The 14,659-nt window shown below is 38.8% G+C and overlaps 1 pseudogene across 1 annotated transcript; it reads right to left on the reverse strand.

Moving 5' to 3' along the window:
* Positions 1-1,406: 1,406 nt before the first annotated feature.
* LOC308695698 (junctional adhesion molecule-like) lies at positions 1,407-14,458 on the reverse strand (annotated as a pseudogene). Its single transcript has 5 exons — positions 14,209-14,458; positions 13,927-14,127; positions 10,197-10,345; positions 5,101-5,202; positions 1,407-1,420 (listed from the first exon to the last, which is right to left on the reverse strand). The product of its transcript is annotated as a junctional adhesion molecule-like (transcript).
* Positions 14,459-14,659: the final 201 nt, after the last annotated feature.

The raw sequence follows: 14,659 nt of genomic DNA on the forward strand, positions 1-14,659 counted from the left end.
GAAAACAGAAGAGTGATTATATTAATACAGCTACTGGACTTTACTGACAGACATCAGATACCATTTTCTTGTACTATTACTCATAATTCAATCTCAATAGTTTGAATTTACCTCCTCTGGCAGATCCAAAGGCATAAAACAGGATGATGAATTGTAGTAAAGGTAGAACATCAAAGCTCATACCAGCCAAAACATCAAATATAGCAAAAATCTGTTCACTTATTCTCTCAATGAATTTAGCCAACACTGTATAAGAAAACAACAATTAATAAAATAATCAAAATGGTTGATCTGATTTTAAATTAGAGTCATGATAAACAAGTACTGAACTCAGTTCACACACTCATTCATCATTTCCCCTTGAATATAAACATGAATAACACACAAACACTATTCAAAATCATTAACTCACAGGGACAAACAGGTGAAAAGCTTTACATACGGCCGTCAAAACATCAAAACATTAATTTTACACATATTAAAAAAAGTAGACAATGTGAAAGAAATACTAACACTCATTTGCATTTTGAAAGTAAAAGATGTAAATGCCCACAAGTGAATGCACAGATTCACTTTACTGAGGACAGCTCAATAAAGTATGAAATGTAAATGTAATAAATTCCAGATTCCCAGGTCTGGAACAAAGCCTCTCTTGCCCTCCTCCAGGTATGGCAACAACACTGAATAAAAGTCTGAAACGAGGGAACAGCAGCCTCAGCACCCTGGGAAGAAAACAAAGGAAGCAGCACATGAACGGGCAAAGCCCAGACACCGGCAAGGAGTTGTGGACATACTCGGTCTACGTCAGTTGCTGACTCCAGGTGAAGGGGTTATGGGAGGACAGGCATTAGAACGTCATCCAAGTACACGAAGATGAGTTTATTTATCATGTTTCTCAGCACGTCATTGACAAGTGCTTGGAAGACAGCCAGGCTGAAAGGTAAAAACAAATATTCGAAGTGCCCTGTATGTGTCTTAAAATAGTTTTCCACTCGACACCCTCCCTCATCCAGACCAAATGATAACCATTGCATAAACCTTACTTTGTAAAGAATCTAGCCATCTGCAAAACCTCAAAAGCTTAAACATAAGAGGTAGGGGGTACCTGTTCTTAATAGTCATGCATTCCCCAATAGTCAATCCAGAGGTGCAAAGAGCCATACATCTTCACAAAGGAGAATCCAGCACCCGCCGGAGAGGGACAGGGATGGATAATGCCATCTGCCAGAGATTGAGATGACCGCTCACTCAGGAGCGGACAAAGAGAAAAGACAGGGCTGGTGCAGAGAAGTGCCAGGGGGTGAGGTCGATCCCACAATCATATGACCGATGGGGTAAAAGAGAGGCAGCCCAGGACCTACTGAAGTCCACTTGCAGATTGATGTATATCAGAAACCAGGGACGGATCAATTGTCTCTTCCTGCAACACAGACAAAGTAGAAACAACAGAAAGGGCCTAAACCAAACCATTTGCATGAATGGAAAACCATTTGACAAAAAGAACTTTGAAAAACAAAACTATCTGCCCTGTTAATGTGTAGGTTGTGAAGAGACAACCAGGGATATCTCAATTAAACAGACAGAACACCAGATCCTCTCGGTGATTGCCAAAGGGCGATCAAACTCACTGGGCCAGAAACGTGAGTGATGGTAGTCTTCAAGTGTTCTGCGCTCATCAACTCGGAGTGGAAAACTTGTTTTATTGATGAGGGTCTTTAGAGGGGTCTTCCCATTCATCTCCTCTCTCCTCCTCTTTCTGTTTATTCTCTTGACGAGCACCGGTTAATGACAGAATTCCCCATTCAACTGGTGAGCTCTTGATTTTACTGGACATGATACAGCAAGATGTCCTTGACCACCACAATACATAACATTTAGACAATCGTCATTGACATAAATCTCATCCTTAACATCCTCCACAAGACCATCCAAGAAGCATGTTTTCAGGGTGTGGAATTCAATGGCATAGTCCATTACAGTTCTTTTGCCTTGCTGGAGAGCCTCAAGAAGTCTGAAAGCCTCTTTGCCAAAAACAGACCGGTCAAAACCTTGATCATTTCAGTTTTAAAAAGGTGAACATCAGCAACACAGAGATTGAGCATCTCCAGTTGGCGGACCCCCAGTTGCAAGTTCTTCCGGTCAGTAAGGAGATGACAAATGCCACTTTAGATCTTTCCAATGCATAGGTCTGCGCATTGACTTAGACAACAAATGACACTGAGTGGGATCACCAGCAAAAACTGGAGGATTATCCACTTGTGCCTCAAGAAGACTGAGAGGATGGTCATCAGTCTGATACAGTGAAGACACCAGTTCATGGTCAGAAAGCTAGAGATGCCTGAGTTGGCCGGAAAGTTCGGTGACCCGTTACACCAAGGCATCCACAGACGAGCATAGCCTAGTTCCTCTTCTTGTCGGCCAAGCAAAACTCCTTGACGTTGACGTTCCACAGAACTGCACAAAGATGACTCTTCCTGTGGGTCCATGTTTGGCCAGAGTGTTCTGTCATGATAATAATAATAAAATTGATCACAAAAGAAAAGGCCCAAAAGCAGAAGAATACTTAACAGTTTTATTTACAAATGCTGGAATAGTCTCTTGAACAAAAACCAGCTGGCTCCAGACCAACACAAGTCGTCGATCAGGTCTCAGATATGCTTACAGATGTAGGAATGGAGGATTCAATGACTGAGATGATCAAGAAGGTCAAGACCAGACAGGCCATAAAACTGGAATTACTAATCAAAGTGGGAAAAGATATCGAACAAAATCCGAATGAACTGACCAAGCAGCTCATGTGAGCAAACAAAAACACTGGCAAAAAAAGAGAGAAAAGACAAGAGAATAAATAGCAAAGAAAACAAGGAAAGAATGAGAAAGAAGCGCAATCAGCTAAGCACAGTGGCCACGAAAAAGAAAGAAAATAAGGAAGGGGAGAGAACGATCAAACCCGAATGACAAAAACTGTCATTGTGAAATACTGTGATCTCATGATGAAACATTCAAACTACTAAACTTTTTTTTCAATTTTAATCAATCTTAAAATGTACACTTTGATTGTTTTTATATTTTGTGCCCATAGCAAACACCATTAGTCTGATAAAAACATGATCTCACATATATCACTTGTTATTGATTGAAGGAATCAGATATTAATACTTACAGAAAATTATATAGAAGAGTTCGAACAGAAGCGCCACTACAAAGTAGAGTATAATCATGACACCTTCAAATCCCACGTAATTCATACTTTTGTTCAAGGCAGATTTAAACAGAACTGGAAGAAATCAAGAAATGAAAAAACAAATATTACTAATTTAAAGCCAACCAAAACATATCACAAGAATTAAAGACACCCTTTTCATCTCACATATGTTGTTTATGTACAGTATTACAGTACATTAGCTGAACTGACAGTCTGATTCTGAGCCTATGACCTTTTTTTCTGCTTATATGACCTCTGACATCATCACAAAACATACTGAGAACATTGTAAAAAATGTGCATGCGCCAGAAAACACCACTACTTCACCCATGTTTGAAACTCCACCATTTTGAGTATTTCAGTATTTGCGATGAGAGACAACTTTACTGTTTTTTTACTGAATTTGCTTACTTGTTTTAATTTACTCTGTCAAGAACAAGTTATCTTATAATTTACAGAGATTTTTTTTAATTATGTTTAATTATGAAAATAATTATGTTTCTTCCTAATTTTTGTTATAAGTTATGTACATTTGGGTTTTATGTTACATTTTATGTTGTTTAATTAATGCTTATTGCATTATTTTAATCATGTATGTCACCATGATTGTGTTTTGTATTTGTGTGTATGACATGGTGCGCCTTATTCATATTTATACTGTATACCTCTGCTTGTGGAAAACTAATTGCGGTGAACTTTTAATTATCATGTGGTTTTCTGTTTTACCACCTGTATTATTATGGTGGATATCAACATATTATAAAGGTACACAGCATATTTTAGCACTTTAATGGGATGGAAAATTAACATTATCAGTTAATGAACTTTATCCGTTTTTTTTTATTACCGTAAATTTGAGTCCTATAAAACCTAAAATATACTGGTGACCACAGCCGCCATTTTTTTTTACCGTAAATTTCACCGTTTTTTTTTTTTTTTTTAGTGTACAAATATTGAATGCCTAGTAATTGATATTGGAATTTCGCCCAATTTACTGCAAGTTATTATAGCAACTTGTACTGTAAGTTGAATTTACTTCACACTAAACTGCTAAACGTAACTGGGTTAATGCAACAAATTGAATAGACTTGTCAAGTTGGGTCAACAATTTATTTTTACAGTGAAGGAATTTAGAGGCACTTCAAGCATGTTATAGTGTCTAAGTGACTATAAATGACATTTGTAGTGTAATAACTGTAACACATGTAATATATATATTTTTTCATGATCAGCTGGTGTAGTTAAGAGTGATCATAAATTGTCTTAAGTTCCTTAAACACGGAGATTCAGCACTGAACATATGCAGAACCTGTTATACTAAAACTGTCACACACTGTTAATTTACTTTTGGATTTGTTTACCTGAATAAAAAACAGCTGAGAAAACTATATATTCTGTTTCACAACTGTAATTTTGAATAAATGTTTTGATTTTGCCTGTAAAACAGAAAAAGATTAAATAATTAAACACAAATTTCAATAAAACACTGAACACTTTTTAATGGATTTTTTTTTTTAATATAAATTACATTTATCTGGGATAAATCTGGGACTCCAGGATGAGCTTTGAAGAACCTAACAATCCTGGATCATGTCAAATCGTCAACAATGAAATCCAGCTGACTGAGTAATCCACGTACTAGGAACGGACAGGTGGTTATTAAATGTGTTTGTATCGGTCATCTGCGTCAAGCCTCTTGAGTTTATCTAGTCAAGCCAGCGTATGACAGATGCATGCCAGTTAGAAGTTTTCTTTACAGTACATTTTACATTACTATTTTTAGATTTTACATTGGACTCCAGGTGGTTACAAATACAGTAAAATTGTTCATTGTATCTGCTAAATTGCGAATTATAGCAGATAAGAACACTGCCATGGCATTCACATAGACCTACCTTTACTTTGTGATCTGCAGTAGATTATAAAGCAGAGCAGAAGTGCAGACACGGATGCAGAAATACAGAGAATCAACACCATTATGTGTGAAACAGAGAAACCTGTGAAACACAGACATCAGTTACTGAAAAGAGTTACATTATTGTGAAGGATAGCCTGTATATTGACCTACAAATGTCATTACTGTGATCTTGTAAGCATGAATGTGAATCATGAATAATGGCTCTTTTTTCAAATTTAATACAAGTATGAAAATGAAGTACAACAAAAGGAAATGACAGGAAAACACTCCAGACACGTAGATGCGGCCGCCATCTTGCAACGGTCAGCGTGTCGTCACTCACAGTAAGAATCAATAATGCCACAACATGCACAGCTTCTGGTTGTGAAACCGCCAATATTTAAATTCCAGAAGAATTTATAATTAATATTACATGTTTTTACCATGGTACTTTTAATGTTTTTACTTTTACTATGGTAACTTTTTAATGTCATGTCAGCTGACGCCTTCGTATTGTGTTAGTTTAGCAAAATCATCTGCAGAAATCTATTTCATAGATATTCATACATGCGTCTAACTGCGGAAGCTTAGTCAACTTGTTCTCGAATGTTCACAGACCGCTCCAATATGGCGGACAGCTTACGTATCGATCGCTGCCCATTAAAACGGCCGCTAATGAGGCATCTATGTAAGGAATAATTGACGACAGGCCATTGAATTAATAAAAAAATTTGGCACACCGGAGGGGGATATCGTAGCCACGACGCAAAGCAGTTATTTTTCTAATAATTCAACGGCCTTGAGTCAATTCTTCCACTTATACTATGGTTACCACCACACCTCAAAACATAGTTCAGATTATGTATTTCAAGACATTTGTCAGGCTTTTGTCCATCAGTGGCCAAAATCACCATCAGTGGCCAATTTTTCACAAATCGACAAGCACATCTTAACAGCTAACACATACATTCCCCTCCTCTCCACTCTCGGAGACAGAATCCTCCAAAATTCATCCTTTCCAATCACCCTACTCAACAGACACTCAACTCTCAGTTATTGAAACTCTGAGGCTGACAAAAGCAGTTTCCAAATCCTCAGTACTCATCTTGCTAAATTTGTCTGCTGCTTTTGACACAGTTAACCCCCAGATCCTTCTGTCAACCCTCAAGACGAAGGGCATCTCAGGAACTGCACTCCAATGGTTCAAGTCTTACCTCTAAGGTAGGTCCTTCAAACTAAAAACTAAAAACACATCTCTTTGACCTAGTTTACACATAACACATTATAGACTTTTATAATTCAATGTTAGGCTGCATAGATTAAGTAAGTCGGAACCGGGAACACTTCCCATAAATCCTGATGTACTCGTTACATCATAAGAAGAATGGCGCTAATATTAGTCTCTCTGTTTATCCCGAGGTTTACCACAGTCCGCAGGATCCAGGCTGTATCCAGATCTGATGAGGGACCTGCGCCTGGACACGACGACACCACAGACCTGAAGTGACCACTAGGCTCTTCCCTGTGAAGGCCTCCCTCCCCTTCCCTCCCCTTCCCTCCCCTTCCCCTTCCCCTTCCCCTTCCTCCTGACTCATGGACGGGTGAGGTGTCTACGTCACGTCGTCTCGCTACTGGGGTGCCTCAGGGCTCAGTGCTTGGACCACTTCTCTTCTCCATCTACATGTCATCACTAGGATCTGTCATTCAGAAACATGTTTTTCCCTATCACTGCTATGCTGATGACACACAACTGTAGATGCTCGCATCTTGGCTTACCTGAAAGACATTTCCTACTGGATGAAGGACCACCACCACCTTCAACTCAACTTTACAAAGACTTGTGGTCTCGACCAACCAAGCACTTCATCACAACTTCTATATTCAGCTAGGTTCGTCAACCATAACTCCATCCAGGACAGCCAGGAACCTTTGAGTTGTGATTGACGATCTGTTAAACTTCACAGACCACATTGCTAGAACTGCCTGGTCCTGCAGATTTACCTTATACAACATTAGGCCCATCCTATCGGAGCATGCTACACAACTCCTTGTCCAAGCTCTTGTTCTATCCAGACTCGGGCTATTGCTCTCTTGCCTTCCAGCATCAACTGTCAAAACTCTGCAACTGATCCAGAATGCTATTGCAAGAGTGATCTTTAACGAGCAGAATAGTTTAATTTTTACATTTTAATATTTGTCCTTCGTACCTGATGCACTTTTGTCTCTGTTCACAAGAATGAGAGGTACTGTACACTCTTAAATAATAAGCTTCCCAAGAGAGGGGTTTCAGAGCGATGCCATAGAAATAACCATTTTTGGTTCACCAAAGAAGATTATAGTGAACAGTTCTTAAAAGAACAATTTGTTTGTCTTAGCGTGAAGAACATGTTAAAAATTCAAAGAACCCTTTTCCACTACAACACTTTGTGCAATGGAAAGATTCCATGGATGTTAAAAATTATTTATGGAACCATAGATACCTTTTTTGTGTGACATTTTTTGAGTGTAGATTACACATAAATAATATCATTAAAATTCTGAATGACAATAAAGTACTTTACTTCTGTCATACAGAAGTGTAGTCTTTGGTGATGTGGACAAGCGGTCAGTCTGTGGAAACGGCGAGAGCGTGCAAGTGTTTTTTTCTTAATATCCAGTTCTCCTGTTGTTCAGTTTACTATTTGAGTCAAGGTAAGGCTATTTTCGATTCTCTGCTTATTTTAAATTTTTACCTTCACATAAATCTGTATTCTATTTATACGCGTTCCTACTTTAAATAACAGCCGCGTCTGAAAAGAATTGCAGTTTGAATTTTATTACACTTAAGTCCAACAGCTAGTTTCGATTCCTCCCATTTTCGGATTATTTGCGTTTGCTGTGCTAATTGCTGGGCCGAGACAGCTGTCCTCACTCAGCGGTGAAAGCATTATATCTATGTAGTTTGCGCGATGTCGCGGAAGCGTCAGCAGAAGCGTTCAGCTCTCGTGTTCAGCCTGACTCGGGTAAAGCCTGACTCGGGTAAAGACCAACTCGGGTAAAGACCATCGACTCTACCTGTGCGACTCCACTGAGCAAGGACACCAGGAAGGCACTTAAGTATCTTCTTCTCCCTTTCCTTTCATACTTTTATCTTATTTACCCTTACTCAACATGTGCTTTCAATACATTCCTGTTGTCTCTCGACAACGCTCTTTCATCACGTGCAGGAGGCAGCGCAATACTGCTAATCTGCATCCCATTCTCTCATCCTCACACACACCTCTCTCTCTTTCTGTGGGTCTATGGAATTGTCAGTCAGCAGTTAATAAAGCTGACTTTATCCCAGCCTTTGCATCTCAATCTACTCTTAATATCTTGGGCTTGACTGAGACCTGGATTCGTCCAGGAGACCTGGATTCGTCCAGAAGACTCAGCAACACCTGCTGCTCTTTCTAACAACTTCTCTTTCTCTCACACCGCTCGCCAGTCTGGGAGTCTGACTCGCCAGTCTGGGGGTACAGGGCTTCTCATTTCTAACAATTGGATATACTCAGCGCTCTCTTCTCTAAGCAATAACAACTCATTTGAATATCATGCTATTACACTTACAACTCCCAAAAAGATCTGTATTGTAGTAATAAATCGCTCCCCAGGTCAACTGGGAAGCTTTGTAGAGGAGCTGGATGTGCTGCTGTCCTCTTTCCCTGAGGACGGCATCCCACTTGTAGTCTTTGGTGATTTCAACATTCATCTCGAGAAGCCGCATGCAACAGACTTCAACTCTCTACTAGCCTCTTTCGATCTCAAATGACTCATCACCACAGGTACTCACAAATCAGGCAACCAACTGGACCTGGTTTACACAAGAAACTGCATCACAGACAACATTCTGGCGAGACCTCTCCATGTTTCAGAACTTCCTACCCGTGCACCACCAACCCCCCTACCAGTCACTTTCAGACAAAACCTGCGCTCACTTTCTCCCTCCCATCTCTCCTCTGCTGTGTCATCTTCTCTTCCCTCACCCTCACAATTCTCATCTCTGGATGTGAATACTGCAACGGATACCTTATGCTCCATTCTAACTTCTTCTCTAGACAATATCTGCCCTCTCTCCTCCAGGCCTGCACGCGCTACTCACTCTAACCCCTGGTTTTCTGAGGTTCTTCGTGAACACCGGACCGAACTCAGGGTAGCGGAGAGGAAATGGCGCAAATCAAAAGACACATCTGACCTGAGTATGTATCAGTCTCTCCTCTCTTCCTTTTCTGTTGATGTTCATGCTGCAAAATCTTCATATTTCCACAACAAGATCAACAGCTCCTCCAACACACGATCACTCTTCAAGACATTCAACTCTCTCCTCTGTCCACCTCCACCACCACCCGCCTCCTCTTTAACGGCTGATGATTTTGCTAACTTCTTCACCAACAAAACAACAACTATCAGCAGTCAGTCCTCAGCGCCACACACACAAGTTCAAGTTCAAGGCATTGACACTTACATATCTATCACAGGCTCAGCTCCCTCCTACTTTCACTCACTCTTACGAGCCTACATACCTACCAGAAGCCTACGATCGGTCAACGAGCGACGTCTCGTGGTTCCATCACAGAGAGCCACAAAATCACTTTCCAGAACATTCTCATTCACAGTTCCATGCTGGTGGAATGCTCTCCCCACCCTCATCCGGAATGCAGAATCCCTGACAACATTCAAAAGACAACTGAAAACTCATCTCTTCCGTGAGCACCTAACCTAAAAAAAAAAAAAAAAAAAAAAAAAAAAAAAATTCCTTTTCCTTTTATCCTCCCTTATCGGGCTTATGCTACTCTGAACAATGCCTGAAGTTCGTATTTTGAGCACTTCTTGCGTTGTTTTTGCCTCTTCGCAATGACTCGCTTAATTTAGTCCTAATTTGTAAGTCGCAAGCGTCTGCTAAATGACTAAATGTAAATACAAAACCGTTCCTTAATTCCCAGTTATGTTCAGGTAGCCCAGTGGAAAATAACACTATATGGAAATAATATTTGTAACTTAATGAAACTCACTCTAAATCTGGATATGGATATTTATTATTTAACAAAATTGGTCTAGAATATATCTCTTAGTTACCCAGTCTCTCCAATATCACCGTTGCATTGGCTGAATGTCTCCCAGCAAACACTTGACACATGTAAACTCCTTTGTCCTCAGTTCTGACACTCTTCAGTCTGAGAGAGAAGTTTCCTTTGGGGATTTCATCAGTGAAGAACTCAAGTCTCCTGAAGAAATCACTTTATGACATATTTAATTAAGGCTTTTATTATAAACATTGCTCAATTGCCATTGGAAATCTCACCTTAATGTTTGCTCACTCAGTGTATTTGTGTTTTTTATTGGGATACTTTTTATAATTGCACAAGATAGCTTGTTTTTTATATATTTTATAATGTAATAATCAGTTAATCTCCAAATTAAAGTAGAAACAACATACAGACAGTATATTATAAATAATTGTTTAATGGCGGCCAGTATCATTGATACCAATACTGCTACTGATGTTGTCATGGGCTGCATTCCAGTCCAAAATTGTCATGCCCCTCATTCACTCGGGTGTACGTCATTGCTTACGTTGCATGAGTGCCCACTACTGGCGGAAACTGCAATGGGCTGAACTGGAATGTCCTAAGCCCTTGATCACTTGGAATCTGCTATGGAGTTGATTTAATATTTACATTATTTTTTCCCTTTAATAATTTGTTTAATGCAGCATCCAAATGTATATGTGTGTTTGGGTTGTTTTAAATAAATAAAAAATATATAAAATATATATAATTAATATATCATAGAGTTGTTTGTTGTGCCGGATGATTTGACAAGATATGTGGTGACGTCACAATCGTACTGCATTGTGGGACATATAGGTGCCTGAAGTGTAGGCTACATATGAAGTAGACTCGCTCCCTCTGTCAAAATCGAGGGAACGAGGGTCTGTCCATATAAACTTCCCTCGTCCACTTCACGAAGTGGAATGCACTTCAAAATGGCGGCAGGGATTCCCTCGAGGGGAAGTGCTTAGGGAAGTTCGCAAGGGCGTGTCTAAAAGTGGACTGGAACGCAGCCCTGATTCCTGTCTTGTGTTCCCCTTATCTTGTGTGGACTTATGTTATTTCCTGTTCTGTGCCATATTTTGTAGTTCTTTGTAGTTTTACTTGATTAGGCTAGTTCATGATTGATCCCAGGTGTGTCATGATTGTTCCCAGGTGTGTCTCTCAAGACAAGGGGAACACAAGACAGGAATCATGACAGATGTCTTTTTTTTATTTAAAACATTAACTATCGGCATTCAACACTAATTGAAAGCTACCAATTCTAACATTTATTAGACTCCAAAAAATATAACAACTTTTAATTTAAGTGAACTTGAACAATCTTCATATAAGCCCATAATAAATGTCATATTTACCTGTGCCCTTCCTATCTGTCTAACATGGGAAATACACAGAAATCGAATAAAGTTATTAAACACTTTACAGTCTTCACTGCATAAATTATAAATTAAATAGCCTAGATTAATCCTTATTAAAGCTACATGCGTTCTGTAGTCAAGAGCAGTGAGTCGTTTTCTGTTACGTTCTTTGATTCTGCTGTCATTCCTCTTACCCAGTGTGCATTCCTGTTACTGTTTATTCCTGTTAGTAAATTGTATTTTTCCTCAAATACCATAATAACGTAGTAAACACATGCACACACATATTGACACACATTCATGTTACCCAGTGTTCATTCCTGTTATTAAATTGTATTTTTCTTTTAAAAAATAAAAGTTAAACCACTGTTTTTATCAGTTTTGTTTGGTCCATCATTTATGCTAGATCACATTAATATATAGACATTCACAATTCAATACAGTAATTCTACAGCAGCCTAAATTACTGTAATGCGATAGACACTAACTGTAATTTCACAGTTAAATACAGTAATTCTACAGCAGCTTAAAGGTGCCATGTGTAAGAATTGAGGTAAAAATATCCAAAAAATGAGCTACACGCATCAAAAGAATGAGAAGAAATAAGGGCGATGATGTCATTAAAACAAGTAATAAAAACTTAGTGAGTGTTTTAGCGCAATTTTCTCACATCATGGGATCACAACACTAAGAGATAGTAAATCTTTTCCTGGATTTTTTTTGTGCGTTCCCGAGATTAGACCTTCCTTAACATAATGCCGAAAACCCGAAGTCTCTAGGTGGTCTGGTTGAGGAGTAGATAGAAGTGCAAGATTGGTGCGCACAGACGCACAGAACAGAAATCATGAGTTAACAATCGCAATTTTGTCCGGTGGAAAATTGCGCTAAAAATGACAAGTTATAGTGCTGCAGAGATATCAACCTGAATTAGCATTAGCATTACTAGCCACGGCCCGACAGGTGTCGTAATACCAGTTTCGGCCATGTGAGGCGGTATGCGGGCAACATAACCACCAGTCAAACATGCAATACACGAATAACTCGCACGGCTTGTGGGCGTACTTGAACCTGATGTCAATCGTGTGGAAAGTACTGCCCACTACTACATTCAAATAAAATCTGATAAAAAAAGGAACAGAACCAGAGTAAACATTGGCACTGCTTTCCATCGCTGGAGACAACTAATGGACATGAAAGAAATGAGGTTCGACTCCGAACTTGCAACATTTCTTTTTGATTAGTAAGATGCTGTTAGTATTTCGTTAGAAGTTTGTTTTATATGTTTGTGTAGTTTTTTATTTATGTATGATTTATGTATGAGGAATACTTTTTGGTAAGTTGTAGCCTACTGTATCTTTCAACAGTGTTCGTGTTTTTTTACTATTAGTAGAGATGATCGGTTCACGTGCGCTAGGGATCTGTCGTGTAACATTTACAAGCGCCAAAACGGTATTTATTGTTTGAATTGCGTAATAAAATTGGCAGAATCTGAGAGCTGAGATTTTTTTATATCATAAGTAACCTGCTCTGTCTAGTCTGTCGGTATCCGTGTCCTCTTTGCTTCGCGATTTTTCTGTACGTGACAAAATGTGTGGCGTGAGAGCGTGTGAAAAGTGTCAATTGCGTGTCTCACGGTGAATGCGTGAGAGTTGGCAGCTCTGGTTACGTTGGCGCTAGCTTGGTCAACATCAGCGAATGCTGTCTGCCAAATTAATGTAATTCAAACTAACAATAAAAATGTAATATGAACAAAACGAATATGAACATATTTACTGGTAAAGGTGAAGGAGAGTAGCTTGAAGATGTCATATTCATACTCTAGAGTAGACCAACTCACTTTCTGGAGGTATACTGCCCCCATCTGGTATGGAATGTGGAGTATGAATGTTTTTTTTTTTTACACAAGGCACCTTTAATGCTAAATCACAGTAATATGACGGCATAACTACTGTGAAGTCACAGTATACAGCTGTCATTTCACAATTATTTACTGTAAAAATTATACAGTAACTTACTGTGAAAGTCATGCAACTGGTAGCCAGTAATTTACTGTAAATTTAGTCAAATAATTAATAGTTCTAATAGAGAAATATTTAGTAATAATGTGCAATAAAGAACATTCATTCTGTTTTCTGTTATACACTTTATAATGAGTATATGCTGTAAATACTGTGTAAAGAAAATAAATAGTTTGCACAAAAAGTAAAAACATTCATTTGCAAGATAGCTCCTGCCTTATTTATTTGCCATGTTTTGTTGACTCACCCAGTTGCTCCAGTACTACAGTTGCATTGGCTGAAAGTACTCCAGCAAACACTTGACACATGTAAACTCCTGAGTTCACTCTTCAGTCTGAGAGAGAAGTTTCCTTTGGGGATTTCATCAGTGAAGAACTCAACTCTGTCTCTGTATTGTTCATCTGATGAATCTGGTAAAGCCTCATTGTTTTGATAGAGCAGAACCAGAATCTCTACATCTTCATCTGTTTTCTTCCATGAAACCTCTTCAATGTGTTCAGGTTTGATGTGAGAGTCTACAGAGCAGTTCAGAGTGATGTCCTCACCATCATATGGAATTCTGATACTAGCAAACACTCTGAAAGAACAGTAAAATATTACAGTATAAATCTCTGTGTATTATTTAGATTTTTTTTTTTTTAATTGAGTTAACACTCACCAACATCTTTTATTTGAACCTCAGTCTCTCCAGAATCCTGCTGACTGTAAATTTTACATGTGAAATTTCCTTCATCTTCTGCTGTCAGCTTGTCCAGACGGAGGGAGAAGTTTCCATGTTGAATCTGATCAGTAAAGAAATGAGCTCTATCATGATAATCCTGCTGCTGTTCCTCTGCTCGACTCTCACCATCTAGATACAGAAAGAGAGAGAGAGAGATTAAAAACCAGACACTGCCGACATCACACATGTATATGTGACGAGTAAAACAGGAGAGATTCATCTAAAGTTGCTTGTATTTACTGATGATAATACATGATCACACATGTATTGATTTATTTTATTTATTTTCACATGTATCACATGTATTGATTTTATTGAAGGAGGAACATGTGGCTGGACACATGATACTTTTCCTTCACTATCATTCAAATACATTTAAAACAAAACA

The sequence above is a fragment of the Scardinius erythrophthalmus genome, assembly GCF_964197995.2.
Source record: "Scardinius erythrophthalmus genome assembly, chromosome: 1".
Lineage (NCBI taxonomy): Eukaryota > Metazoa > Chordata > Actinopteri > Cypriniformes > Leuciscidae > Scardinius > Scardinius erythrophthalmus.